The 27,989-nt window shown below is 35.3% G+C and overlaps 1 long non-coding RNA gene across 3 annotated transcripts in view; it reads left to right on the forward strand.

Moving 5' to 3' along the window:
• LOC122139283 overlaps positions 1–27,989 on the forward strand; it is a 54,468-nt gene that overhangs the window by 8,853 nt on the left and 17,626 nt on the right. For 2 of the 3 annotated variants that reach the window (XR_006156180.1, XR_006156178.1), the window contains exon 1: positions 17,696–17,830. The exons of the other annotated variant lie outside the window; for it this stretch is intronic. This is a non-coding gene — a long non-coding RNA (uncharacterized LOC122139283). Of the gene's footprint in view, positions 1–17,695; positions 17,831–27,989 lie in introns of those variants that run through there. 3 annotated transcript variants of the gene reach the window in all.

Below are 27,989 nucleotides of genomic sequence, written 5' to 3' on the forward strand. Positions count from 1 at the left end.
TTATATTTTTGTCATAAGTTAGTATAATTAAATACCAGTGTAATTAGTGTAATTAAATACCATAAAAAATATTTCTGTAACTTGAAATAAACATTAACTGAAATGAAATAGTTTATATTTAAATAAAAAATAAAGTTTTCATTTCAGCTAGTTCTCATTTTCAATGTTTAACTTGATTAAAATAGCTCAAAGCAAAACTGAGATAAATAAGTAAATTTATATATATTTATATATATATATATATATATATATATATATATATATCTCAAACAAACACAAAATTACTACAACTTTCAGATTAAACTAAAGCAGAAAATATTAAAATAAATACTGATTCAGAATAATTAAAAAACTACAATAATGTCCCAATTATACTACAATAACACTGGTTGTGTTTGTATAATAATAAGGATGCATAACGTGTTTACTACAAAACTACAAAATTAGTCTATATATATAATATATATATAATATATATATATATATATTAATCTATATAATATATATATATATATATATATATATATAATATAATATCATATTATATTTATTTATTTATTTATTTGTTTGTTTTTTTATCTCAGAATGAATGGTCTTTTGAGATGTGTCATTCAGGAACAAATATCATTTCTATCACAATTCTCTTGTGATGTATATAAATGCACTATTGGACTTTATTAGTAGTGCAATCAAATATAGTAGTGTGTGTTTTTAAGGGAGCCCATAGTCGAAGAAACCCACCTGCTTTGCATAAAAAGTATTATTCCGGCAATGTCAAACCTAAATATGAATATGCACCTGTGAATTATATTCAATGCATATTTAGCATGGTTGCAAAACCCTGATAATTGTTTGTTTGAGAGTGCATGTGCTTCCTGTACATCTCGAGTCAGCATGCTTCTGCATAGCATTATGCCAATGATGTGCAATTAGAGCCGCACATGCCAGGACTGGCAGACGGCCTGTTCCTCTTCCTACAGACCCCGCTGTGAACTCCTGAACCTGTGAGGAGCGGGGTCTACCACAGCCTCTGGGCCTGAGAGAAAGACTCAGACAGAGAGAAAGACAGGAAGAGTGGAAAATGATGCCTGAGGCAATGTTACATTCTAAGCAGTGATGTGGTGTAGTTTTCTGGGTTAAGGAGAATATTCTTAGTGTTGTCTCCTTCATCTTCGGACGGATCACCTTTCGCAGTTGGAGCACCTCGGATCTTTAACCTGAGATGGCCACTCATGGATTCACTTATAGAAAAAATCTGATTCAAGTAGCGTCTCTCAACTGGTCTTGCTGCATAACCCAGATTTTACACTGGGGCCTTGTGATATCTGCAATGCAGACAACATGGACAGAATCGCATCATAAAAATAGAAATTTACTGTATAATGTGGAATGTCATGAAATCTGATGAATAATCAAACGTAGGGCCTGTAATAATTCAAAGTATGTATAGGACTAGTGTCTGTGAAAGAAAGACTAATTAAAGCAGCAGTCTCTGAAAGCGGCCGGCTTAGAGGTGTGATCACAGCAGTAAGGACAGCGTTAATGCAGTCTGTATTCATTATCATTGTAAAATTTATATTGGGCATAATACGAAGGCAGTTGTCTGCGGTGCGGTCCGTGGAAGCAGCTCTGAGGGGGAAGGAGTAAATGTGAGGCCCGGGCTCCTTAATGAGGAAAAGAGGTCATCTGTAGGGTGTGCAGCGCTTGCTTTTGCCACAACTGTAAGCTCGCCTTCGTCCCCAGGTACCCCACATGAGCGTCGACACGTAATTAGCCACAAAGACGGGGAAAAGAGAAGCATATAATATCTTAATGAGATTATGAATATCAAACTTTATTTTTTTTCTTGTTCCCTTGCTGTAAAAATGCTATAATTGCACACTTTTAAGAGGTACGACACCGGTTGGGTTCACTTGACTCCTGCCAATAATACGCACAAAGCACAAAAAAATAAAAAATTAATCTTGAAAAACGCTTGAAAATCAAGTCAGTGAATCTATATATGTGTCACTAATATAATAACACTAATAATAATAATATAAATAATAATAATATATCAACTATATACTTATATAATATATATATATATCTATATATTATTAATATAATATATCTCTATATATAGTTTCTATATATACATTTAAATGTAATATTAAGTTATATATAATATAATATAATATATATGGTATAATAAATCTTGATTAGATTCTTGAAAAGTAGACATGCTCAGGTCCCAGGACTTGAATCTGAATTTGCTACATAGTTAGTGGGTCATTGGTTACACAGTATTCAATAGTCTCTGGCAATGTAAGTCGATGTCACAATTCTTTTTTGTGTTTTTTTTGTGCATGAATTTCATGTGTCAATGATTTGAAGTTTTAGACTTTAAAGTTGACTAATTAAATGGCGATGCATTAAAATAGACAGGTCCCTCCATTAAACTGGCCCTCTTATGGGATTTAATGAAAGTGCAAAAAAACCACATACACGGATATTTCCCCACCCCCCATAACAGCCAGCCGTCAGAACCTTCAGTGGCAATGTGAGATAAATATTTACCTGCCATAAAAATTCTCTTCCCAGCATATCCACTGGTCTTTGTTAAATATTCCCCATTAAAAAATCAGCTCTCACAGCCGAATAGGGCCTTTCTGACTGGCGTATGACGCACCCTGCTGGGGAGACTTCGCTTCAGGGAAATAGCTCCCGCCCGAGACAGTCTGGATATCAGCAGGGAAACCTGCAAACACACACCCCCTCCTAATCTAGACTTTTTCCGACACGTAATGGGGTAGCCGTTGTCCCTGATGGGCCCAGTTATTTATCTTAAAAAAAACGTCATTCAGGTTCGCTGTCTTAATTGATTCCAATTCCTCCCCGTGAATCTTTTGGCCCCGTAGTGTTTCCACTCCAATAATCTAAAGATATGGATTTTTTTTTATTAATACTTGCAGTCAAATACCTGAATGGTTTTCAGCTGAACCTTACTTTGATGATTGACAAACAGAACTACACTATATGTGTTTTATTTATGATCCCCCCCCCCCTTTCCCTGCTCTCGGTTTCTTTTCAAACTGTCATATTACAGGAGGAGTGTGTCGGCGTGTGAATAAGGCAGTAATGGGGTGGAGAAGGAAAAAAAAAACTGAAGAATAAACGTGACACCGGTTATTAACGTGCTCCCGGGGGACCTCCGTGTGTTTTGGTTGTATGTGGCGTGGTGACGAGCGATACTCGTATTTACATGTTGTTCCACGCATCCCCTCATTCCCTCTGTCAAGAGAATTGTCCAGCCATATTGCTGTGGCACTTTGGCCGTGAAATGCTCGGCAAACAAGTGCTGATGACCTGACTATCACACCCATGCTAACGCGCTTACAGCTAGTTCGCCGGCTTGCTGATTACAGAACGTAAACGTCAGTAAAACACGCTTTGAAACAGCCTCATGCGATTGCTGTCGTTTTTAGTAGTTTTCCATTTCTTTACACAGAGAAATTGTGATCTAAATAACAACAGGCTTCTTAATGGTGCAATCATGTGTTTTTATGAAAATGCACTACGGTACTCATCAAGATTTTAGGGTTCGTTAATATATATATATATATATATATATATATATATATGATTTATTTTTTTTTTTTTAAGTGGCTTCTGCCCCATAAGGCTGCATTTATTGATATTCTAAAATAGGAAATAAAATGCCTGGGGCTTGGATCTGTGAGGTCAAGTAGGAAGTCATCAATGTATATAGTATATATTATATAAACTATATAAACTAATAATTTTTTTAATTTTTGATTTCTTTTTTTTTTGTGTTAAGTTGGTCTTCTGCCCACTAAGGCTGCATTTTTATTTTTGGCCTTAAAATAAAACAGTAAATATGTTTACAGTATGTCATAACTATTCCTGTTGTATTACTATTTTAAAAGTGCAAAGATGCAAATCTGGATTTTTTAGATATCGTACTAAGTCGTGCAGTTGTCACGATAATCCTTCCAGAAAATCATTCTTATATGCTGATTTTTTTTTTTATTTTTTATTATTATATATAAAAAAAAAATATTAAGGTTTTACTGCTTGCTTATAAATCCCTTAAATGGCCTAGCACAAACTTACCTTTCTGAACTTATACAATTGCATGTCCCATCAAGGTCTCTGAGGTCTGCTGATCATATGCTGCTGACAGTCCCTAGAGTAAGACTGAAGCACAGAGGTGATCGTGCCTTTGCTGTAGCTGCCCCTATACTCTGGAACTCACTACCTTTGTCTGTGAGGATGGCCCCGAATTTATCTGCTTTTAAACTAGCTCTTAAAACATATTTTTATTCTTTGGCGTTTAATACAGTCTGAGAGGCTGTGGGGGTTTTTGTTTTTTGTTTTTGTTTGTTTTTGATTTGTAATGTTTTGTATATTACCCCTTTTATTGTTGTTTGTTTTATGACCATTTTATATATACAGCACTTTGGTCAACTACTGTTGTTTTTAAATGTGCTTTAGAAATGAATTAAACTTGAAACTTGAAACTAAACAGTTTAGTTGGTTAATTTTTTTGCAGAAACCATTTTTCCCTCTAGGATTCTTTAAAGGGGTCATATGATGCTGCTAAAAAGAACATTATTTTGTGTATTTGGTGTAATGAAATGTGTTTATGCAGTTTAAGGTTAAAAAACACATTACAGTACATTATTGTTTCTCCGCCCGCCTTCTGAAACATGACGATTTTCACAAGGCTCATCGCTCTGAAAAAGGGAGTGTGTACTGTGATTGGCCATCTATCCAGCACATTGTGATGGACGCCGAATGCCTCAGCGTGAGACAGAATGTTACGCTTCTTATATTGTGACGCGACCTCCCTCTCCCTCCGGCTGGGAGTGATGAGACAAAAACATAAAACCAATTATAAACGTGATATAAACATGGATTTCTAGTCGTGTCTTCTTTTGGAAGGCAAAAACAAAGTAGTTTCCAATTTCACTTTCTCAACGATACAACGTCAAACACCGCGGCCTTGAGTGAGCAGAGGCCGGAGGCCTAGAGTGAGCCGCGGCTGGCTTGAGTGAGCAGAGGCGGGTGGCTTGAGGGGGATTCTACGAAGGATCGTACCTTGGTCCTTGCAGCACCACATGTGACGACCCCGGGCTGGACACCGCATCATCCACGGTAAAAGCCGATTCAGCGATCCACAGTGCAAAGTTGATGTGTTTCCTCAGCGACCAGCACAGATCAGCCCCCAGGCATGACAAAGCTGATATCATCCTCTTTTGGAAGTCCAAACAAAGTAGTTTTCACTTTAACAGTGAAACACACAGCGGTCTACACGACAGGGCGGCGGCGGCGGGCAACAACAATACTACAACGAGAAATAAAAGATAAAAGGTATGCCTTCTTTCTTTGCATGAACATCTGGGCGGCGTTATGCAAATCCTTCCCACATACTGACGTAGATATGTGGGGGCATGTTAGAACGGGCCGTTTCAGGGGGTCGTTGGACGAGTGTTTACCTTTTATGAAGAATATCTCTTTGATTTGAGACTTTAGTCCCTTGCAACTTCACAGATCTTCTTTTATCACCAAGAGCTTGTAACACTCCCAAAAAGAAAGGAATATTTGAAATCGCATCATTTGACCCCTTTAAAGAAAGTAAAAAAAAAAACATCTATTTTTTTTTAAATATAAATATTCTATAAATGTTATAAACGTCTTTACTCTCACACTTGATCAACTGAATGCATCAAAGTAAAGAATTTCGTAAATAAATAAATAAGACTACTGTTCAAAAGTTTTAGATTGGTAAGGTTTTTTAAATGTTTTAAAATAAGTATTTTCTGCTCACCAAAGCTGATTTTTTTTCATTGCAATTAGTATTTTTATTATTTATTTATTTATTTATTTTTATATATGTTATATTTTTAAACCTAATATTATTATTATTATAGATTTCCTGCAGACATTCCTCAAATCATGTGGCTTGTTGAAGCAAAGTGTTATATTACTTTTCAAAATGATATGATTTATGAATTTGCCTGGTAGGTGTTAAAACAGGTGGAAAAAAAATACACATGGGCTCACACAACATTACATTATGGTGGCAACTTTTCCGTAAGCGTCACTCTAATTTTCTTCAGAAAATGTACAAATGTTGTAACTTTTTTATCATATTGCTATTGCAGCCATTTTACATTACCAATAAGCCACAAGAGGCTTATGTTACAGTGGATTTACCACGGTCAAAAGATGTTGTTATGCATAACGCACAGCTTGCTTTATTCTACTCCACCAGTGCTGAGAGCTTGGCTCTGCAGTATGCGTATGGTTGCATAACTGCGCTGATTTATTGCAGCTAATGCTCAAGTTCAAGTCAATTGTAAACGTATACAGTGTTTATGTTGGGGTAGGATTAGAACCACGAGCATTTATTGCTCAAACATGAGCCACAGCTGAGCGACTTTGGAGAGCTTGAAGGAAAAAGCCAAAAAAGAGAGCAGGGAATTCATCATTCGATCTTTTTGTCTCCGAGTTTTCTCTCCCATAGGTACGGGGAAATATCAAGTTACCAAGCACTCTCTCAGACTCGCTCGAAACACACAAAAAAGGGAACATATGGTTTTTCTGAAGGCTTACACAGTGTTTCATATCTTTTGTGCTGTCCCTATTGACGGAAAATGGTAGTAAATAACCTTGCCATGTATCTATTAAACTGCAGATTTACAATCGGCTAACGTGTTAACCAGGTGTGTGCATGTTATTGTATGAAATCCGACCTGGTTTTAAATCACCGTTCCAGGTCCAGAGTTGAGAAGTGAAATTCCCTTTGTCTCTTCTATCAGCAGCTGAAGGATGTTAGTTATATTTTTAAGAGCGCAGAGGATACCTGTATCCCATCCCATGCCTTCCTCCCATGACTTTTTCCGTTTCCACTCGTTCTCGTTCCCTTAATCTTATTTTTTTCTCTCTTCCATCCCTCCTTTATGGATTCCCATTGACTGTAGGCATTTCCTCTCACTGGCTCCATGTGAAGGAGGATAAATCCAGTGTTTCTGGCAGAAGCCGCCATGCATCCTGGCGATGGTGGAGGCCATTGACAGCTGAGTGTCGTCGGGGGATATTAAAGTCCAACAGCGGGCCCATTTCCCTTATTATTACATGGGTTATCCTATGATGGGTTTCATGCACCTTTCCTTCGCACTCCGCCAACATGTGTCCAATGCTGTGTTTAGTAGTTCGGTGACAACAAATTTATGTTGCTAAGCTCCAGAAAGTAAACCTCACCAAAATACATCTCGCCAGCCACCCTTCTACGACGTCCACTGAGTTAAAATGGAATTTACTTGTTTTTGAATCTTTCGTAATTGCTTCCAGATTTTGGTCTTCCCCCAAAATATTTCTGAGCGAATCCACATTTTCTCACGATGCTGGCATCCAAGAATATCTCCAGCCTTGCTGTGGTTATTCACTGCTGCTTGTCAAACATCCTCCGGCCGACCGCAGTCATTTGTTTTCATGTTAACCTTGCCTGGGAGCGTAGAGCGGGATTACAGCTCGCCGTGGAGGGAAGGAGTGCTCTGTTATTTCGACATTTGGACATGCATAGTCATGGGATGATGGTAACCTCATCTTCTATTTATCACATGATGCTTAAATTAGAATGACAGCATTAGTATCTAGTTTCTATCCACCAACCTACCTAAATTGAACATGATATTTATTTATTATTAAGGCTCTTTCCCAAAACCTAGTAATCTATTGTCGGTAACAATTTAATACATTGACCAATTCTCACTATTAACTAGTTGCTTATTAGCATGCCTAATATCAACACATTGGCTGTTTATTAATACTTGTACTAAAGCACATATTCTGCATGACCATATTCTACATCCCTAATCCTACCCAATACCTTAACTTAAAACTACCTCACTAACTATCAATAAGCAGCAAATCAGGAGTTTGAGGCAAAAGTTATAGGTAATGGTTTGTTAATAGAACTGGACCTTAAAATAAACTGTGACACTATTGCCATTGTACTCTAATAATCATTAAAAAACTATATGCAAACACAAATATTGCCCTAAAAATCTATTTTAGTTTTATTACAATTATTTTTAATATTTATTTATTTATTTATTTATTTATTTATTTATTTATTTATTTATTTATTCTTTATCTATTTTTTTTTAATGAATTATTTTAATATTTAATTATTTTAATACATTTTTAATATAATATTTTTATTTTTATATAACCTACTATTCTGGGTTTGTTCTTGGTAAAGTATAAAGTACAAGCAGTGCTGTGTTTTATTAGTATGACCTAGTTGTATATGCTTCCATTTATTGAACTTATATATATTTACAAAATATAACAAAGTGCTTTGTTTTTATTATATTGATGTAGTATATATACTTACAGTAACTGATGCAGTGCATTCTGGGATTGTGTTCTTCATCAAGAATACATGCAGTGCCATCTATGTTCACTAGGTTTTGGGATGAGCTTAACTTTAAATTAGTTTCTATTTCACCAACAGCTGCAAACTAGTATGTCCTTAGACTCATTTTCCATTAGCATGTTAGTGTCAGTTCCTGGCGCATGCTATAAACGAATGCAGCAATATTAGCGCTGCCCATTGACCTTGCAGTTGCCATATGAATATGTATGTGTGCTTATGTCTTACGATGCAGTTCCCAAGGAGGACGGGACGCTGACCCCTCTCCTACGGTAGCTGGATTTCAACAGGAGAGCTGGTCTTCTTCTCTCACACGTCTCATTACACAGATGTGAAGCTCCGAGCGGGGTTATAAAAACCCTGGCATGTCTACAGAACTGTAGGCGAACATGAGGAACATTAATTCATAAAACATGTCCTGCCTCTTATAATACACAGCAGCAGCATGGAGACCCATCAGCTCTAATAAGGTGCCACTGCCACAGGTTTTATAAATGAACTGGATGCTGCGTCCCTTGGTACAGCAGAGCAAACCAACTCCAGTAGATTAAGCCTAATTAATCTATCATCTCTTCTTCCACTCACTCACTCTTTCTAATACACATGAGCATCTTCACTCCGGAATCCTCACTATAGTAAATTATGTATGTTTATAGATCAGCGCATCTTCTGGACTTAACACAGCACTGTTTATCCCCTTATCGGCTGCCCATGATCCACGTTGTTCGGGAACCAGTAAAGTTGTTTGCTCATGTGGTTGGTGTGCATGTCCGGAGATCCCGGGGGGATCCGATTGGTGGACCACCCTGTCTCAGCTCTGATTGGCCCTGGGGTGGTCTGTGTCCCTCATTTGCATGCAAATGTCTCCACATTGTCTGATCAGATAACGGTCTAGTCTGGAGATGCCCAGAGCTGCCAATCTCACAGATTGGATTAGATCGAAGAGGGCTGAGGGTTGGCTTGTTCTGGTTGGTTAGCGTGCCCTCCGGGGGGGCTCGGGACAACGGCGGCGCCCCCACAGAGCAGCACTTCTGTCTCCGTTTCCTACTGTCAGCCTGTCCTCACCCCGTTCCTCCTGCCCTGCTATCCCTCCCTATTGTTATGAGCCTAACAACAGCAGGCAGTGTATTAATATGTAGGAGATCAAGAGATTATTGATTAGAATCACTTGCTTAATATCCCCTTGTCTGTCATTCAGTACACCGAGGCTTCTTTCATGATTTTTTTCAGCCTCTTTTGGTGTCACTCTATTTAAATATTCATGGCCTAGCTTGCTTTGTGCCCCTACTGCTGAATATCTAATTAAACTGTCAAAAGAAATACAATTTGCCCTTAAGGGTTATTACGAGAGGGGTCAGCTAGCACTGATCAGAACTGCTCGGGCCGAGGGGGTAATTACCTATAAGCAAGCAGTGTTTACCTTTCTACCGTACCTGTGGCCTGGCACAGGGGAGCCTAAATGAGCCTCAGCGAACTCCCGGCTGCCTTTGAAGCCTTGTCACGCCACCCCGAATTATCCTGATTCAGAAGAAAGACGGAGAAGTTGAGAGTCTATAACAACATAATCAGCAATTATAGCTGGGAAATGGGGAGAAGCAAGATTTTTATCTCATTAAAAAGAGCCGTTTCCCTCTCCCATCCCTCTCATCAATCCTCGCCTCTCCCACACTCATTCCCTGTCACTTGTGCTTTCTTTTGAATTCAAATGATTTGGCTTTAAAGGTGAGATTTAATTCAGGAGACTAGAGCTTGAGCCAATTAGCGGAGTTCGCTCGCTAAAATATGAATGACATTTGGTCTGGTGGAGCGCTAATGGAGGGAGGCATTAGCGATATCATGTCTCTGTCACCTTATTTCCTGTCATTATTGTTGCCTTAGTTCTTCTGTCAAATTACAGCCGCTAATTTCTGTTCATATTTTACGAGGCCTGTTAGCAAGTGTCTTTAATGAGCTACCAAAAATGACCCGGTGCGGCAAAACTTAAACAGGAACCACCCATCGAGGCATATCATCAGAGAGAAAGTTAAACACTATCGTTCTCGGACGATTTACTCTATCCCTCGCACGACTCTTCACCTCGCTTGCATAAAGAGCTGGGATTTTTAATTCGCCCTTTTTATGTGACTTGTTAATGTGCTCTTTTAGGGCACTCTTAATGCCTTCAAAATTTGTAGAATATCACGATAAATCAAGGCCTTGCCCATCTAATGATAATTTATCTCACTCATTATTTTTTATTCTCTTGCCACATTATGGCACCTAGTTAAACTTCTCTCTCCGTGACCTTTATGAGTGCGCTTCAAAAGTTAGTTCTTGGAAAAGTTGATTGTTCGAACTTCAAGAGGATTGGTTACCCCGACTAAAATGTTCCATTTTCTACACTGAAGCGGTGCAGCCAAAATCAGTATGAAACTCTCCCAGCTGTATTACTGTATCAGTTGGGGGAAAACGTGTGAGTAATTCGATCTATGGAGTAACTTTGGATCTGGAGGTAATTTAAAAGTATGTAAAAGCATAGTAACTTCATTGTGTGGCTTTGAGCTGTGACACTGTATCACATAACAGTTTTCTATAAAGCAGCGCAGGTGTAGTTTATAGTATTTTGGCCACACGTGGAATAATTGGGTGAGGTGATATTTCTCTTTACGGCTAAGCAGTTAAAGCCACATTGCAGGAATGGATTTTGACGTACAGGAAACAGCAATCATGGTATAATGGGGTAAAAACTAGATTTGCATTTCCTGAAGGAAATACCAGCTCTTGCTAGAAGCAATAGAACAGTGTTAACGTTTAAGTACGCTTAGGGTTGTTTTAGGCTTTGGCATAAAGTTTACAAAAACCTAATATAGGGAGCATACCTAAGGCTGAAATGATCTACACAACAAAGTTTGAATGTCAGTATGTGAGTGTTTTTCTAGATAAACTGCAAAGAACAGCTAGATTTGTATTTGTTTTGTTACCTGTATATATATTTGCACGTTTGTGCTGGTTTTCTGTGAGAAATCTCATTCTTTTGGATGTTTTGAGCAACCTGATTTCATGACAAAACAGAACAAAGTAGGCATTTCTGCTGAATTTGTTAGATGTGATTCATAGGAAAACATACGATTTTTAGGAAAAGAAGAATGAAGGTCCACCCCTTAAACCTTACCGTCAGGGCGGCGTAAGCATATTTTACAAAATCGTACAAATGACATTGTGCAAGTTCAAACAAATTCACCACTATTTCATCAAAAATAAAATAATTATGAATTGCCATGAGAGTGTGTTACTTTTAAGCATTTTCCAGGTTGTTGCTCTATAGTTTCTAAAGTGTTCTGAGTAAGTTTTATTCTATAGTTTGCTTGATGGTTGCTAGTCAAAAAAAGGCCACTCCCAAGTCTCTATAACATTCTAGTCCCTAGATGTGGCCTTCGTTGTAAACCAGTGTAAGTTTGTCATCCATTTTAATGTCTACCAAAGTGATTTTTAATTTTATATTTTATTGATTAGAAAAAGAAATAGCACTTCTTCTCAACAAACTGCATGATTTGAGGTATAGTTATGTTCGTAGCACAAACATAAAAGGATTCTGTCATTATTCACACACCTTGTTGCTCCAAATCTGAATGAGTTTGACTGACTTTCTTCTTCACAAATCAGTGGCTATAGCAAATAAAGTTGTTTAAATGATCTCTAAATGATCTTCTTTTGTGTTTCCCAGAAGAAAGTAAGTCATACGGGTTTGGAACGAAATGAGGGTAAGCAAATTATGACGAAATTTTCATGTTAAGGTGAACTATCAATTTAATAGGAAAAATGTAATAAATAGACTAGAACATGAATAAATTTGCTCACTGTCATTTGGATGCAACTCCACAAAACACATAAGAAATTCAGCAAGTAATAAGCCATTATTCGCAGATGTCAAGATTTGAACTGCAGAAACTGAGCTTTTCACATTTCCCCTGACATTATAATGGCATGATGTCATTGCATATTAACATGACTAATGACTATGTTTAAGCCCACTTGACATAATTTATATTTTCCTGGAACGTTTATTCGTATGTGACTTTGGTTATGTGAGGAATGAAATAAAGACACACAACATTTATGTGTCATTATGGATTACAGCTCCATCAGTGACAAAAGAGCAAAAACTAGCTTTGATTGCTGGTATGCTTAACAGAACTAATGGCCCCCAGAACGCCCTATTTAGAAGTGCTTAATTTGGCATAAAGGAACTTAAAAGTGTTTTTTTCTCTCCGCCTGACATGAATTAAAGCCAAACAATAGCGGCGAGCAGAAAGGCACCTGACACGTCTGCAACCTCTGCTCTCGCTCTCATGCCTCATCATCTCATGATGAATGAACGTTGTGTTGTTACCAAAACAACATTCGTCATGACTCAAGTAGTGTGAGAAATCTTTAAAAAGATGTTGATCTGCAGAGGGAGGCGGGATAAGGAAAGAAAGCGATGATTTCCTCTTGTTTCCAAAGCGCCGATCGGCCCACCAGCCCCTCAGAAGCTCAGCTGAAGTTTATTGGGACTCGCCGCTATTGTGTCATCTCTTGAGAGGGCCGGTGACATTCATTGGCTCCCGTTGAGGTTTTACAGGGGATTTGGCGACAGTGAAACATGCCTTTGCCATCCCTCCGTGAGCACGGTCCGACATGTTTTTAAGAGATGGGTGAGGCGAAGAGGTACATGTGCCACCTGAGACCGCAGAGGCAGACAGAAAAGTGAGACTAATGACCATGGGCTCCGAACACAATAAAACCCTATTTTTGACCCATGCAAAGTTTGCTATGAAATGTACTGTTGACTTGAGACAGGAATTTTTTCCATGCAGATTTTATGCTCTTACTGCAAAAGAATTAGTATTTTTGCACTGGTTTTCAGAAATGTCTTAGAAACATCTGTATATAACATTGCTTTCCTAAACAATAAAAATCCCTTTATTTTTTTATAAATAAATGTGTACAGTATTTAAATTAATTTAAGCAAAATTATTTGAAAATAATAAAACAAATTTTCTGAAAATATTTCTGTTTTTTTTTATGTCAGTTATTTTCTTCCTCAGTTAGCAGTTTTTTTAAAATTATTTTATTCTTACTCATTTGGCAATTTTTTTATTGTTATTTTATTGTTATAAATTCGCTTAACAGTGTAATATGTTATATATAATATATATATATATATATATATATATATATATATATATATATATATATATATATATTATATATATATATATATATATTTTTTAATATTTAGTTATTTTCTTACTCCATTGACATTTAAAAATATACTTTACTTACTCATTTTAATTCATTTAAGCAAAATTGTTTGAAAATAATTCGTTTTTTTTACTCAATTGGCAATTATTTTTATATATATTTTTTTGTATTTTAAAAATATATATATATATATAATATATATATATATATCTATATATATATATATCTATTAGCATTAATCCCAATAGATAAATAAATAATAAAATAAATAATGTACATACATACATACTTCAGGCTATATGTAGAATTTTACTTTTCAATGAAATTTATTGGTAACACTTTACAATAAGTTCACATTAGATAACATTAGTTATTGCATTGACTAACATTAACCATCACTGTGCAATACATTTGTTACAGTGTTTAATAATCTATGTTAACATTCATTGACTGTTCATTGCTAGTTAATGATGACTCACTTCCACTAAATAATGTAAGCAGTCACAACTTTTGGTTTTAATAATGTAATAATGTATTAAATTAACAACATTTTTATTCATTAATAATTGCGTTATAAGTAATTTTTATGGTAATTAATGTGACCTTATTGTAAAATGTTACTATTTATCTTTAAAGATGGTTTAAAAACAAAAACAAAAAGAAAATACATTTTTTTCTGTGCAGTAAATATGACTGAACATGCTTTAAACTGGAAAGCCACAAAACGCTAATTTATCGAATCATTGTTATTCCATGGTGATTATTCATGTTTATCGCATCACTTTGTTCATTTATTCTTCTTTTATAGGAGGCGGGGTCTGTAAATATTACATTTCATCTGAACAATGCTTTGGTAAGCGTCCAAAAGCACTCATTCCATCTGTGAAAAACAATTTTCTTCACATTATGAAGCTTCATGTCATGGATCATTTTCTGACACCTCAAAATAAGACTTCAAACAAGCCTGCGAGGCGTTTCCTGTCTGCGTCTCCCCCTTGTCAGGTTCAGATTTCCTCATTGGCGAGTTCCAGTCTATCAGCCCATTATACATGGTAGCGCTGGAAAAATAGGATTACGGGAGGAGATTGTGAGCTTTATCCCAATACCAATTTTATCTGGCTGGCTGATAAACTGCTGTAGCCCGGAGAGCAAAGGGAGCTAATGGAACGGAGGAAACAGAGGGAACTTGGACGCGAGGAGCTGCTTGGCTGTGGCTGGAAAGGTCATGGGTTTAGTGCTCTGTGCTAACACTAACAGAAACTCATTTCAGAGAGCGGGCCGCTTGGCTCCAGGGCTGTGAACTACGCGGTGGATTGCTGTCCTAGTTTTGTCTGCAATTAGAAGTGTACTGACAAAAAGACTTTTTACAAAAAGACTTTGTAAGTCTTTGGCAATATGTCAAACTCGTGTCATAGGGTGGACTGATGTGTCAGATGATGTGTACAGGGTTAAAACTGTCAAGCTGCAGATATTTTCACTGATAATGATCAAACGCTGACCCATACAAACCTTTGGCCCGTGTTATTTTATGATATTATAGAGGTCATTGATACTGCGTAGTACATTCCAGTCTCCATCATACATTAGAAAACATATTATTATACTTACACTATTAAATGACAAAAAAAATCTAACAATTTAGTTTGAACACACTGTAAAACAAATATTTTTGTAAATGGTATTAAATATTAAAGATTATTAGGGTATGTTTTACAAAGTATTAAGTTTAAATACAAAAATTCTCATTTAATTTAATCTGTTTCTTGCTGTTTTTTTGTTGTTTTGTTTTGTTTTGTTTTGTTTTGTTTTTTTTGGAGTGAAAAATATTTCTACATTATTTTATTTTTCCTTAATTAAGTAATATTAAAAATTTTCTTTTTGAGATTAATGCTCAAAATTTAAATGAAAACAATTCTAAAAAAAAAAAGCCTATGAGTAAAAAAAAAAAAAAAAACACATATTTTCAAACAGTTTTGCATAAAAATGTATTTTGAGTGAATAACTGCTGACTGAATAAGAATAAAATAATTAATATTATGATATACAGACAATTATACATAAAGAAATACAGACGTATGTGATTTATATTGTTTAGGAAAGCAGTGTTACATACAAGTGATTCTAGGATATTTTGAAAAACGGGCAAAAATACTTATTAGGCTAATGATTCTTTTGAGCATAAAATCAGCATGGAAAAAAAAAGTCTCAAGTCAACAATTAATTACAATTTATATTCAATTTATAAGATTTCCCTATGTCCTCAATATCACTTTTCATCCTTTTAACTTACTGATATCCCTTTATCTAGTTTCATAATGACATTATGTCCCAGGAAGTGGAATCACTTTGGAGGGAAAACAACAGCACCAATATTAGTAAGCATTAGCAATGGATTTGACAAATTGTTTGAAGTTTTTCTGTGGTAATAGTTGATTTGTCTCACTCTAGAATATGATCTGGTTTGATAACATTAGAGAAATCAATTTGATAATATCCAGCCATTCATTTCCATTCCACTACATAATTTTAAGTGTCTAGCTTGACCACAGCACATTTCTGAAAGTATATCCATTTTTGATTAATGCTTCCTTTAAAAGAAAGTAGACATTTTAAAGTCCCTTATTTCTAAAGATTCTGCATAACAGGAATGGCCCATATGTTGTATGTAGTTTTGTAGTTTTGCACCTCTAATAAGCAGATGTGTTGCATCAGTGAACGTGAGATAGAGAGAGAGAGAGAGAGAGAGAGAGAGACGGGGTCGTATGAATCTAGGCCATTCGTTAATGGTAGAGTCACCAGTAGGCCGCAGCTCCACTCTGCCGCCTATCCAGACATTAAAAAGAATTTCAGATATACTCAATTTCTTTGAGGATGCACTTCCTTTGAGATGGGGCTCCTTTTGAGCATATCCAAAGTGTTTTTTCTGGTACACGGACCACTCCACAATAATTTAAGCAACAGTACACAGATATGCGTACTGACCAGAATCAGCCATTTGAAAGTGAACCTCAGACCTTTTTTAAAAACCAGATTGGTAAACTGGCACAATTTGAACTGTAAAGGTTGTTGTTTGGCTAATATTGTTATTTTGAGCAATGCAGTGTTGTTTAAAAGGAAACATTAGATATGTTATTTGACAAAAAAAATGTATAGATGGTTCTTATCACTAACTAAATGTATTGATACTAATAACATTTTTTCAGTATTATGATAACTGTTTTTCAGAAAGTGTTCTATGTAAAAAGAAAAGATACATGTATGTTATTATTTGTAAGTTGTAAATGAGAGAAAAAAAATATTGGAGTATGTTTTACAAGAAAATTCTATTTCAGTCTTTCTACAAAAAAAAAAATAAATAAAATAAAATAAAAATAAATCACATTGAGTTCAATGTGCTATTTACTGTTTTGAAATCTTTTATTGCTGTAATTACTGAGTGAAAATGGTTTCCTAGCTTTTTTCAAGTAAATCCTACTTCATTTTTTTTTTCAGTGTAGCTTTCCAAGTAGCAACAAAATGCAATATTGTTGCTTTTCGTGTCACATTGCTTTCCTAGAAAGTCTCTCTATGTCACATTAGGAAACTTTCATTCAAATGGTTTATAAATTATTCAATGAATGATATGAGTCACTTTTAGCAGTCATCCCACTTCTTTTTAAACAAACTATTTTAGTTAAATGCTACTGTTTTGCCACTGTTTCCAACTCAGTAATACAAATGAGTTTATATTAATTAGGCTTTTAGTGTTTTTAGTTGCAGTTTGTGTACATTTCTCAGTGGCTGTCACTGTATTTGAGATTTTTTTGTGCCAGATAAAATATGAATGAGAAAATTGATTACTTCATCTGATGGTTATATAATAAGATATCAGTGTAGTTGGCTTGTAGTGTAGCAGACTGCATTTTTAAAAGTGTCACTCATTTTACAAGTAGATTGCAAAGCTCCCCTTTCAAAATCACTTCCCCGACGCTGCTTCTTTTAGCAACCGAGCATCTGACGCTAATTTATGACCATATTCTTTAGTGATGCCATCATGCGTGCGTCAGGCAAATGCGACTCGCTCGTGCTGAATATGTGCCTCTTCCTCCGCAGCATGCGCCGCTAACTGCACCATATTGCGGAGAGGCAGGCAGCCCATCACGGACGTAACTTTGATTGACAGTAAGTGTGCATATGTGTCCAATCTGCTCATCGGGATACGTGCTATCGCTCATGATCTTTATTTATGTGTTCTGCTGTCGGCACAGTGCGAGCTAACTGCCCATTCCACACTAAATTAATTAGTTTGGCAGCCAGCCTGTGATGAAAATTGGATCCAATATGGTATTTCCAGGGTGTTTCAATGTGGCATTCACTGGAGGGTGAGACAGACTTCAGATAGCCTATTTGGGTCACACGGATTACACGTCTACATTTTTTGGATTTTTAAACGCATTGCAATTCATTCTCTACATGCATACATGTTCTTTTCAACCATGCGATTAACAAACACATACTTCCTTTTATAAAAAAATAACAACAACAACAACAACAGTCGTAGCCTTGCAAGCATGCGGCGGCTTTGAGCGAACACCTATCCTGGCAGGGGTTCAAACTTGTGTTCCTCTTGAAAGGTTTTATCCAAATAAATAAATAAATAAACATCCTGGGAGAAAGGGAAAAGAGAGCGAGGGAGAAAAAAGGGACTACGGAAGTGCTTCCATCCTGCGTTGTTGTGCGTAAAATAAATCCTTTGTAGTGCATGCTCTTCTAATAACACGTCGGCTAATTAATAACTTCTACACAATTATAAATTAACTTCGGATCAGGACTCCGGCTTTGCATATGATTTCCTATAATCGCTAAAGCTACTGCGAAAACATGGCTCATATCAAGCGTAACTTTCTTATTTAACACAGACAGACTGGGTTCTCATCGGGTTTAAACGTACAGCAAATTATCTCTGCTGGGACCTGGAGGGAAAGCCAAAAATCACAGCAGTAATTTTTTTTTAATTTGAAATAGCATCCTTAATCGTCATTTTTGGAATCGTTCTTTTTTTTCTTTTTTCTCAGAGTGAGCTTTGATGGAATTAATCTTAATATTTTAATATTATTACTGAGGAGAGCTGTCACTAATTCAACTCGGAAAAGCGGCCTCGGCGTGTAGGAAATGATCATAGGTGGCTCTGCATGCAGCTCGTTTCCTGGCACCTCGGTGGTGGAGAGACGCTGGATCCATAATCAAACTCCTCCGTAATTAAAGGTGTAGAGAAAGCAGACGAGAGCGGCATGACATATCGCCTGACTCCTCAAATTCCTCTGTGGCTTTTCAAAGGATACTCCTTTAATATGGAGATTATGCTTATGTACTTGTCTTCACTTGAAAGGCGTTTTCCTAATTTACTTATTAATGACATGTAAATCTATTTATACTGAGGGCCTCAACTTTGAGAAAATGCGCCCATCCCATTCCTTGTGAATCCGTCGGTTTGAAAACACAGAGGGAGGGAGGGAAGGAGAGGTAGATGAGCCCGGCCTCCCATTCTTGTTCTGTTAAAAATTTATACAGTCCATGTTAAATTTATTAATATTGCTTGCTGTCATTCACTTTGCTGCACTCTAACTGAAATGCGACTTGACAGCAAGCACATTAAAGATGTATGTCATTGTTTTCAAACTAAGATTAATGAAGCTCTGTAAAAGTAGCTGTATAGGAGAGACGGCGAGAGTGATCAGAATTTGAATTCGCTGAATTATACAAGGCCTAGCGCTGCACAGTTAAACACGCTTGTGGGATTTTTGCGCAGTGAGGAGGTTTCAGGATCGAGTGAACTAGTGGTATGTTCAACTGTAAAAACGTGGTAAAAAAGATAATAGGTCTGCTCTTAAATCCAGTGAGCTGGCGTTTTTGCATACATGTAGGCAGCTGATTTCTAAGGCCTTTAAGCTTGCATGTAAACGCAAATGCAAATGCTTGGCCTGTGCATTGCAGTTCTGTGCGTTTAATTGAATGTTTTTATTCAGGCATCTGACTTAAATTTTAACTTGCTAAGCAAGATTCTCTTCAAACTGTTGCTCCTTCAAAACAGCAATTGATCTGGAAGGGAAAACTGATCATAGAAGAAGACATGTTATTAATATGCATCATAGTGCCTCTTGTGGAAACGTTGAGAATGCAATGCATACTTGGAACTCTCTGCATAGACATCGACACTTCTCACATGAACCCACAATTGGTTCACAGTTTTTTTTTTTTTTTTTTTTTTTTGTAGCATGTTGCTAAGGACAATAAGAATATACAATATCCGTCAATTCAGTCAACAGTCAATTTGTAACTAAATTTTTATTTTAGTATTATTTATATACCGCTCTATAATGTTTGTAATTATTAATATTTTGAATAGTTTTTTTATTTTATTTAATATTTTCAGTTTTAATTTTATTATTAATTTAAATTTGAATACATTTTGTTATATGCTTTTGTCACAGTGTTGTCACTGAGATATAATTGGTATTGTATATGTTGAAACTTTTTTATTACTTTTTTTATATTTTCCATTTTAAGTTAGTTTGTAAAGTTTGTAGCATTTAGTTAATCATTTTTAATATTTTTATATTGTTTTTATATATGTAAAGTATATATAGTTCTTATTATTTTATTTTATTTTAATTATAAAATTTTTAATTTTTTATTTTTTTTTTTTTTTTTATTTTTTTGTTTTTCATCTAATATTTCTATTTTATTTTATTTCGGCTTTATTTAATTGAGTTTTAGTTAAAAATAAACCCACCATTTTTTAATTATTTTTAAAATATTTTTTGTCAGTTTGATCGAACAGAGTCAAGAGTAGCACTGTCAACTATAAGATGCAATTAATTCTGGTTGATATACAAGAAACAAGAGTCAAGGCAAAGGCATTGAATTATAAGAAACAACATTTCACGCAATGTTTTTGTATGTTGTAGAGTGTAATAGGTCAGCTATTTCATGCCATTTGAATTTCATTCAATACTGATTGTTCACATACTGGGCACAGAGTACAGTAAAATAGTATGAGTAAATAGGTTAGTCTGCTATTTCGGAAAGAGTCTTATTAATTTTATTATGGCTCATAGACATGATCATAAACATTTATATCACAGATATTCCATTTTCTTATGGCTAAGTCATAGCAGCACAAAAACGAATGACACCTAATACTTATCTTTTATTATGTGAAACAAATCAAGCATTCCTGAAAAATGGTGCTTGTATAGCCTGCATACATGACATGAATAATATATTTCCCCTAGAGACAGGACATCGCCATCGGTGTTTTCTGACGTAGTCGGGGAACAGGAGTCTTATTAAGTCGTTTTGGTGCCCTCAGCGCTCTGCCCTGATCGCCGGTGTTCTATTTTATTTTATTCAGCTCATTTAATTGAGTTTTTAGTAAAAATAACACCCACCCTTTATTTTGTATTTAAAATATTTTTGTCAGTTTGATCGAACAAGAGTTTGAAATAAGCACTGTCAACTATAAGATGCAATTAATTCTGGTTGATATACAAGAAACAAGAGTCAAGGCAAAGGCATTGAATTATAAGAAACAACATTTCACGCAATGTTTTGTATGTTGTAGAGTGTAATAGGTCAGCTATTTCATGCCATTTAATTTCATGTCAATACTGATTGTTTCACATACTGCACCAGAGTACAGTAAAAATAGTATGGTAAATAGGTGTTATCTGCTATTCTGGAAAGAGTCTTATTAATTTTATTATGGCTCATAGACTGATCATAAACATTTATATACACAGATATTCATTTTCTTATGGCTCTCATGACACGAATGACACCTAGACTTTTCTTTATATGTGAAAAATCAAGCATGTCAGGAAAATGGTGCTAGTATATCCTGCAGCAATGACATGTATAGTATATTTCACTAGAGACAGGACATCTTCATCGGTGTTTCTCCAGCAGTCTGAGTGTGTTCAGAGCTGCGGTGCTGTAGTGTTGTAGATGAGTGGCTCTCTCTCAAACACGCTCCCGTTGAGCTCTACCGCTCCTCTTTCCCCAGGCGCTCCGTGTGCTGATGTCATTTCCCCTGCAGCTGGGATGAGAAATTCACATCAGTACTCAGGTGAAGTCCTTATGAAACCGTGTCCATATCTCAGCCGTTTACCGCCCTGCATGCAGCTTGATGTTAAAAAAACAGAGGAAGGCTGGGATCTATCTATCTATCTATCTATCTATCTATCTATCTATCTATCTATCTATCTATCTATCTATCTATCTATCTATCTATCTATCTACCTATCTATCTATCATACATTAGTCTGTCCGTCTGTCCGTCTATCTATCTATCTATCTATCTATCTACTATCTTCTATCTATCTATCATCTACCCAGTTTTTAGAGGCACTTCAAATTTTTTTTTTTTTTTGGCCTTTGAGTGAAATAGTCCGTTTTTAATTACCATTAAATTACTTTCGTTAATATTTTTCTGTATTGAACAGCATGGAAGCCTGTTTTTTTGTGAAATAGTCCAAAAAAAAAAAAAAAAAAAAATATATAATAATATATATAATATATATAATATATATTCTATATAGATATATTATAAAATAAACTAGAAATAAAGTTAATTGCAAGATTTTATCTAACAATTCAGATTTTGTTAATTAACTTATATTTTCTTGTAATTCTTAGTTTATATCTCACAGTTTTTATTTATTTATTTATTTATTTATTGCAATTCTGGGGGGGTGTCTGAATTGCGAGAAAAAAAAGTCTAAACTGTGAAATAAACAATTCATATTGTAAAACATAAACTCACAATTGACAATTAAAAAGTTACAATTATCTTTTTCATTTTTATATTGTGTGACAGAAAAATTAAAAAGTTACAATTATCTTTTTCATTTTTATATTGTGTGACAGAAAAAAAAGATTTTTTACACATTTTATTTTATTATATTTTATAGTATATTTTATTATATTAATGCAACGACTCATCCTGTGTTTAAAGCTCCTTAGAAATTGCAGTATATGTTGCTGCCTACCTTGGAAAAGAGTTGGAGAGAAGGGGGGGGGAAGAAAACAAGAAAGAAAAGCCCTTTGGGAAGCAATAAAATAATTCTTCTGGCGTGTACTCCCTCAAATCATTAAACTCAAAGATTAAACGCCCTCCCTACAAACAGCTGATTGTGTTTTTGCAATTAAGATTGCACTCAAAAATCAAAACAAAGCAACATTTGCTGTTTACTCAGCACAGCGAGTAACACACCCCAGCATATTTTCATACGAGAGAATAAAAAAAAGTAAGCTATTTACAAAGCTAATTTGGTCTAACGGGAAGCAGCGTGAAGCAAGATGACCAGTATAAAGAAAGAGGGAGAGAGAGACTGTGAGAAAGAGGTAGAGATCTTCAGGGCAAGAGGGCCACTCTTTCCCCAGTGCAGATGCATAATGCAAAGTTAGTGTTTCTAAGACTTTTCCTCAAGATAGATGGATCTGATAGATCTAAAGCAAAGCCAGTTAAACAGCTGGGCACTGTGAGAATATCACCATGGATAGAGGGGTGAACATGTGAAGGAAAGTAAATTTGCTATAACCCAGGTGAGCATCTATTTGAGGTCTTTAAACTCGAACACCACTGCATTTTGCACAGTAAAATGAATGCTTTTTATTAAGCCTGAGTCTGCATTAAACAGCATGAAACATGAAAAAGTGGTGTCGCGCACCAGAATGGAGGGGAAGAAAGAATTCATGATGTCAGTTGAAAAGAGGAGTAAAATATTAAATTTTGATGAAGGATTGAGAGGCTTGATGTTTTTCTTTTAAAATGGATTGCCATTTTATTTCAAATGCAATTGCCCAACAAGAACGTCAAAGGAAAGTCTGAGTGTTTGGCTAAACATAGTGGTATATTTTCTCTGGGAAGTGTGGTTGAGTTTGGCTTTAGAGCATTCAAAATACTTTGTGGTCAGTCTGAGGAAACATTAATCACTGTATTTTTCTGTTTCTGATCTAAAAATGCGGCTGCTAAATGCTTGGTTCCCTTGCGAAGCCAATAAATTAAATATAAGTAAACTACATATTTAAATTCCTTCCCCAGGCAGTTTTTTTTTTTTCAGCATGTTTTGCTATTCTTGTGTACTATAATATTCACCATCCCATTTTCAAACTAATGGCTTGTTACAGCTTGGTTTTGCATTCCATTTGCTTTTCCTCCAGATTTCTTTATAAAACAAATTGCAGTGGAACTCTAAAGGGGGAAGAGAAAGGAAATTGAAACTTTCTGAGGAACACGTCATTTCACGAACATTCACCCTTAAGCGATCAGGAATGCCGGAATAATTTTAGTGTTTACTGAGGCACGTAGCTGTCTGCGCGCATGGCTGATATTAGAGGAGAAAACCATTGATTTCCACCTCAAATATCTCATTTGATTATTTGATTTGAATGTGGCTATGCATTTTTTATCTCAAATGTGAATAATTATTTGTCTAATATATATATATATAATATATATCTTTATAAGCATTATATTCATAGTATATATCATATCCTTAAAGCTTGCATCATATCATTATAGGATAGGATTTACAGTAGCTAAAACACATTTATAATTTATTAACGTAAACAAACTTCATCTTTAATTATATGTATTGGAATCATTGAGAAATTATTAATAACTTTCTAAGCTCATAAGATGACTCATGCAAATAGGGGCAAATCACTTCACTGAGAAGAGACGTTATAGACCAAAAACTTGTTTGAAAGAGAATGGTTTCTGTGTCCTAAAAATGCCTTTTTAGTCCTGAAAGGAAAATCATTAGGGCATCAACTGTTATCAAAACTATTTAAAAGGAATATTAATTTATTTTTGTCACAGTTGTATGAGCCTTTTGAAATTTTCTAGTTAAATTAACAATGATTTTAGCTTCCGATTATCACCTAAATAAATAAATAAATAAATATTTTGTACTTCTTGCAAAAACACTATTTCTGTTTTTCTACTTCAAAATTCCACGGAATTAATTGTATTGCATTTTTTAATCAAATTTACTGTCAATTTGAGTGAAAAGTGAAAATTGTTTTAGAGTAAATCATAAACCACATTTATCATTAATTGAGGCACCAGTTATCATCTGAATCTCACAAAAACGTATCAAATTCACATTACATCCTCAAATGAAAAAGTAAATCAATAAATAAAAAACATAAAAAGCTAATAATAATAATAAAAATAAAAGTTATATTTGAGTAAAAAATAAAATATTCATAAAGTGTTTAATACTACCATTATATATATATATATATATATATATATATATATATATTATATATATATATATATATATATATATATATATTTCCAAATTCTTTATTTTATTTTGAGGTGAAATATGACCTGGACATGACCTTGACCGGTTTCAATCATTCATCAATCCAAAGTCCAAATCTAGCATTTTATTGATTTTAGTCCCTTAATACTACAGATATATTTACCTTTCTATGCTTCTTTCCTGGAGTGAAAATATAGGAAATTTTATATGAATCATCAATGGACAATACATTCTTTTCTAAATGCCTCAGAAAGAGGTGAAACTCTGAGAGAAAGGGAAGTTTTCAGCACTGCCAGTGTGAAAGCATGTGAGCTGATTATTGGCTCAGGGGAATTTGTGGATCTGTAGTGAACTTTCAAATCAATTCTATGCATTAGTTATTATCAGCGGCTTTGAAAGACACCAGACGTCTGCTCATTATAGGGGCATGATACTGTCTGACCAAATCTACAGAGAGTCAGAGAACGAGAGCGATTGTCTCACAGGTGAAGAGGTGAGGCGGCAGTAATTATGTTTTTTGTGCTCAGTTCAAATCAGTTCAAATAAGAAATTTGACTTATAAATACATTCTTTATAATATCATGTCATAATGTTTATTATTACTGTGCATTTCCTATTACACTCAATATGATGATGTTAACCTTAAAATATACCCAAATCATAATAATCCCATGATATTCATTAAATGAGCTTTAAGTACAATTTTCAGTTTTTTATTAATCTGATATTTTATTATTCTGATTATTTTATTTTATATTATATTATTTTTTATCTGTTTTGGAAAGTAAAATAAACCAGTAACATCCAGCAGAGTATTAATGTGATTTATATTTAATTTGATACTTGTGTTATAAATGTGTTTTTGTTTTGTTTTGTTTTGTTTTGTTTTGTTTTGTTTTGTTTTGTTTTGTTTTGTTTTGTTTTGTTTTGCAAAGTAAAAAAAAAAAAAAAAAAAAAAAAAAACAGTGGCACCCAGGAGTATTAATGTGAATTATATTTAATCTGATACCTCTGTTATGAATGTGTTGCAATTTTTAGGAGATTGTTTTGTTTTGTTTTATTCATTTGGTTTGCAAAGTATTATAAATAAGTTGTAAGTATTATAAATCTGTTATAAATGTGTTGTAATTTTAAGGAGATGTTTGTTTTTTTATTTTATTTTATTTTATTTTTTCATTTTATTTCATTTTATGTGTGTATATATATGTGTGTTTTGTGACGTGAAGTTAACCTGTGGCATCCAGGAATATTTATTTTATTTTACTTAATTTTATTTTATTTTATTCTACATTTTATTTTACATTTGGTTTTATTTTACATTTTGTTTTGCAAAGTGACTTGTGGCATCCAGGTTAGCCAGTAGTCAATCAGCTATATACCACCAGTCAATCACTTAACTATATTTGTGTAATAACTGAAGTTGTAATGACTAATAATGTTGAACACCATTTCATGCTTCAAACAATCTGACTAATCTGAGTTTATTTAACATCAGGTGAAACATCAGTCTACTAATATCTAATGAAATTTTTGCCTAAAAATGCAGTCAGAAGACAAAGGTACTTTTGAAAGGTCATCAAAGGAGAAGTACTTTTTTGCCCCATCAGTGGTGTAGTTAGCATACAGAACCAGTAGGACTAACTAGACCAGGGTTCCTCAAATCTTACCCTGGAGGTCCAATGCGCTGCAGAGTTTAGCTCCAACCCTGATCAACCTCACCTACCTGTGATTTTCCAATGATCCCGAAGACACTGATTAGCTTGCTCAGGTGTGTTTTATTAGGGTTAGAGCTAAACTCTGCAGGAAAGTGGATCTCGAGGTCCAGATTTGAGGATTCCTGAACTAGACCATTCTAACCGGTTAAACCAACAAATCTTGGTTCCACTGACCTAATCAAACGTCTCAAGTCACTATAGTACATTCTGATGCTGCTACATATATCTCAAACAAATGTACACTAAATTGTGTCCACAAAGAGTTTTTAAAAAAATCAAGCGATCCGACTCCACTTTGAGGGGAAACGGCACACATCCCAGCAATTAGTTATGCAAATGCCTAGCTGTGATTTGCAAAAGTTTCCTTTCATAACATGACAGGAGATGGCAGAGCATTAACGAGGAGTGAGATATCCTCCAAGACGCCAGCATTATCTTCCAGGACAGAGGGCGCAAATTCCCTCTCTCAGGTGGATGATTAAAATCAATTAAATCACTCCAGCGATGTCAGCCTAGGGATTCTTCTGATGAATAAAAATTATGCTAAGAAAAGGAAGGGAGCGCGAGAGCTAGAGAAACGCTCACGCTCTCCCCAGGCCTGTCTCAGCATCACTCTTCCCCACAAATGAGATTAAAATGTGCAGCGCAGGGATTTCAAAGGGATATTTTCCATAAGAACATGAAAAGTCCTCAGAAGCCAGTGTAAAGAGACCTGAAAGCCTCTAGCGGGGAGCCCTGTCAGCCAACCCCCTTCTCACTCCACCGCTGCCAAAAGTTACACGAACACGCGCTCGTACTCCCTCTCACAGCTTGTTAAGATAGAAATAAACACTAACCCACCCGACTCAACAAACATTACCATATCCACCTCTGTCTGAGTCAAACAGCCGTGACATGGAATCAAACTGGGCCGTGTCGAGGCCACTTCCTCCCCGTGTGTTGTTGACAGTCGTCTGATTTCCCTCCGTCACTGTTGTTCTGTTCGTCCAGGACGCATCCGTCGCTGTCAGTTGAGGAACACAAGCACAAGCTAAAATGCTGTGTCAGTGCGAAGGTCGTTTCTGCTCAACAAGCAGAGATTAAAGTCAACAGAAAGCACAAAAACATTCCTGCTCATATTGTGCGTGATTTAGCATGGCAGATTATTGCAGAGTTAAAGGGATAGTTCACCCAAAAATAAAAATTATGTTGTTAATTACTTACCCTCATGTCTCGTGAATGGTGGTGGATGGTAACAAGAAAGAGAAGAATTGTTTCCATGTTGTTGTTGTTGTTGTTTTTTTGTTG

Source organism: Cyprinus carpio, chromosome B12 (genome assembly GCF_018340385.1).
Source record: "Cyprinus carpio isolate SPL01 chromosome B12, ASM1834038v1, whole genome shotgun sequence".
Classification (NCBI taxonomy): Eukaryota; Metazoa; Chordata; class Actinopteri; order Cypriniformes; family Cyprinidae; genus Cyprinus; species Cyprinus carpio.